Below are 3780 nucleotides of genomic sequence, written 5' to 3'. Positions count from 1 at the left end.
TGGTGTATTCTTGAGTATCGAAAATAAACAAATCGTTTGATCAGGAAATCGATACTGAATCAAATCGCCATGTTGGGTGTGATTTACACCCCTTCCTTATATGGTAATGCAGGGTTCTGTGAGAAGGGCTGGGGGGTTTGGGAGAAACAATTCCAGGTGGACTTTTAGACAAAATGGAAAAGTGAGCAGATGCTGTCGGCCTTTCAGTGGGTTACCCCCTGAAATGGTTGGAACACAAGCGCCTAACAGAGGGTGAGATCTTCCTCTGCAATTTGTGCTTGTATGAGTGATTTTGTAAAACATGTCAGGAATAAATTCTGTTAATGCTTAAACATGTTTCCTCTTTGTGTTCGTCATCTGAGAAACATTACCTCTATGACAGCTCATTTTTCCTTGTACATAATAATCCAACCTCCCGACTTTTTCTTTTAAACCTTTGGAGTTTAATCCCTTTATATTTATTTATTTTCCATATGCAGATAGCTCTGCAGAAGCAATAACAACTTGTCTGTGTTGTGGGAAATTTTTTATTTCTCTTCTATTACATATTAATTTCTCCTATTTACTCACTATAAAATTTTTCACTCAGTCTGTTTCTCTCTCAAGGCCACACAATTCTCTGCAGGCTGGTGTTTGTAGACCAGACATAGCTTCTTCCCATAACAAACCAGATTCTTTCTCAAGGTTTATTCATAACATGTTACTGTTTAACCAAAGTGTCAGTAATTTGTTTTGACTCTGACTACTTTTGCATTGTTGTAAGTAAGGAGGAACGAACGCTGCTCTAGCAGAACAGGGCAGAATGCTGTGCCTTTAGGGCTGTATGATGACTGTTCTCTCTTTGCAAAGATATGAATAAATGTGCCGACTGAGTGAAATCCATCGATCTCCGTTTATTTAACTAGGGTGAATAGTTGAATACTTTTTTCCCACCACAGTCTGTCACCCCAAAAGAACTGGATCCGCTTTTCTGATTGGTTGACATTCCGGCGTCCAGTGGCAAAAGTTCAAATTTCTGAAGTCGAAGGCTCGGATGCCATAAGACTCTGACAAGGTGCTGGAGCTCTCGGCAACACCCACCATAGACTTTGCAAGTAAATCAGATGCTTTGACACCCAAAACACGTCTGCTGTGTGAACGCACTATCAGGGAGCTGTGGCTAAAGACTACCACCACCAGGGTGCAAATGTGTAAATTGAGTGATTGTACTTTGAGCACTTTGGGTTCCTTAGATTTTATAAAGTATAATGCAATTAGAGGCTATTTACCATTCTTCAAGCTGAGCCTGCATAAGCCCACAGAGCTGGTCTCAGTCAGAGGTTTAAATCATTTTGGGTTTAGCTGTGTATCGTTTTATTATTATCATCACTTCAGAAACAAAATAAGGGATTTATTGAGTCTGAACATTTGGTTTGGTAATGTGAGAAGTCATTGACCCAACCAAATGCTTTTAAGACCCTAATGACACTAATGATCATAAGTAAAGCTTTTTTAATGTAGTTAACTTATTGATCCGAGTATGTAAAACATAAAAAAAAAAATGTATTGAGACAAATTTAACAGTTACTTTAACAAATGAAGGTATTTTTCAGGTGAAAGTTTTAAAATGGACTTAAGTATTTACTTACACTTTTGCTCCCCACCTTGTTCTCTTCTTTGATCTAAAAAGTGTTGATGTGAAGAAGGAGACCAAATCAAAACCTTCTCCTTACATGAAGCTAATGCTAACAAACGGAGCCAAACTCAACATGCAAAGATGCCACCACTGCAAATTGTTCCTTCATCTTTACGTGCTGTCCTTTCTTTAACAAAGTGATGCAATCCAAACATGTTGGCGTTATGATTAAAAGCAGTTAAGTCCACAGCAAATGATAAAATTAGAAAAGTGAAAACTTCTTCAAAACGAAAGACTTTACAAGCAGAGATGTTATTGTTTGCTTAAAATTCCTGTTAGGTCATGCATTTAAAGATTGTGTCAATCACATATCCGAGTAAGACTTCCCTTTTTTTCCCAGAAGGAAAAGCGAGATGAAAAAGCCATGTCGCTCTGCTGTCATGAGGTAGAACTGACAGGATGGAACAGAAGAAGAATGTAGAGCTAAAACAGGTTGAATAGAAATAATGTACAGAGAAACACCATGAGAATTCAACTTTATCTCAGGACAGATAAAACAAATACAAAAAATAAAAAATAAATCTTTGATTAGGGCCCTGTTACACTTTTACGATATATCCAGCATATGCCCGACATCCCAGAATCTTCTGAAACGCTGCCATACGCTGAACTTTCTCTGTATTTTTCTTCAATTCTGTGCGTATAAATAGCGTATTCATTACGAATCCAGACCTTATGTCCAACGACTGCCTCACTACATTATTTCATGGGCATTACGAAGCATCAGTTAAAGCTGCTCAGGCGTACGGAGGCACCCAGCAAAAAGATGTCTTTACTGCTGTTAACCTCCTGCCCAAAAACACAAAAAAATTTATAAAAAGGAAGAAAGAAGGTTTGCAGTTGCAGCAGATTTGGCGTCATGTCTGCTAGGAAGCAGGGAGGATCCATCATGCTCACTTTCCCGCTCATCCTATGATGGGGATGAAGTCTGAAGGAGAGCTGACGGTTTGAACCCCCTTTATACCCAAACCCTGCCAATGCATCATCATACAGTAGCTGGAAGTTAGAAACACGTTCAGCGGCCATCTGGAACAGTTCAGATACATTGATATGCGTTGGACAGAAGTTCTTGAAGTGACGCGTAAGTTATGCACAAGTTATTCATAGGTTTTGGATAAGCTAGACAGCACGACTTATAAGCAACTTACACTTAAGGTACGTCAACCATCAGATAACTTATCTGTAACTTATGGCTCACGTATGAGCAAACGCTGGGAAATTTTTGGGTGTGTTCTATATTTCTCAACGTATGTTGACGTGTTCCAGCATGTTTCAGCGTGCTCATAATTTATACAAAACGGCAGCGTTTTAGTCAGAAACATTCTGAGCAAGTAGGGCTTGTTTTGGGAGGGTTGCATCACACATTCGCTTCTGTCAGAAACGAACAGAAGGTGTGACTGAGCATTGCAAAGCTGCATTTAACACTTCGGACAACAACAGACACTACATACCTACTGTGCAACACTGGGGCGGAGGACTGATGATTAGGTGTTTGGAAGCTACATGACCTGGAAATGGTAATTAGTGGGTCGTATTCAGAAGTTAAACTTCCGAAAGTACTTTTAAGTATGAAATTATTACATACCGTTCAATAAATGATAAGTGTTTATATAACGATAATAACATCACGCAGCATCCGTGTGACGAGTCTGGATCATCTGTAGCAATATATGACCAATGAAGTTTTACCTGATCGATAACAAAGCTGAAAAAATCTGTTTATGGTGAACAAAGTAACTGCAAGGGGGAGAGCTGGGTAGCTCTGTAGCTAGCTGTCCTCAGTTACTAACAGGTTAGCCTCTTTTAGCTTGGTCAGTTAGCCACATTAAGCTACACTACTTTTGAATTTGTATCAAGAACAACCATTAGTTTTCTACAAGCAGAATAACTGTTGTTTTCTTCGTCTAAAATCTCTCAAAGTAAGTCTTTAAGATGTCCCATTTGTCCTCCTCTGCCCTCAAATCTCAATAAAAAGAATAAAAAAGCTGAGACTTTTTTTATCACCTTGTTAAATGGCAGAGCTCAGTCTGTCTTAGAAGGCACTAGGGTTGTCACGATACTAAACTTTTCAACTCGATATCGATACTAAGGAAAATATTCAATAC

At 38.9% G+C, this 3780-nt stretch overlaps 1 protein-coding gene and 1 long non-coding RNA gene across 2 annotated transcripts in view; both read right to left on the bottom strand.

Moving 5' to 3' along the window:
- The window catches only part of LOC107093109 (unconventional myosin-XVIIIa-like), a 94203-nt gene that overhangs the window by 58174 nt on the left and 32249 nt on the right, over positions 1 to 3780 (bottom strand). The gene's annotated exons all lie outside the window — the stretch shown is intronic.
- LOC107093115 overlaps positions 1 to 3780 on the bottom strand; it is an 11929-nt gene that overhangs the window by 2370 nt on the left and 5779 nt on the right. The window contains exon 2 of the long non-coding RNA XR_001481605.1: positions 1629 to 2066. This is a non-coding gene — a long non-coding RNA (uncharacterized LOC107093115). The remainder of the gene's footprint in view (positions 1 to 1628; positions 2067 to 3780) is intronic.

The sequence above is a fragment of the Cyprinodon variegatus genome, unplaced genomic scaffold (assembly GCF_000732505.1).
Source record: "Cyprinodon variegatus isolate N-32 unplaced genomic scaffold, C_variegatus-1.0 Scaffold408, whole genome shotgun sequence".
Lineage (NCBI taxonomy): Eukaryota > Metazoa > Chordata > Actinopteri > Cyprinodontiformes > Cyprinodontidae > Cyprinodon > Cyprinodon variegatus.
This window is presented reverse-complemented; position numbering and strand designations above follow the sequence as displayed.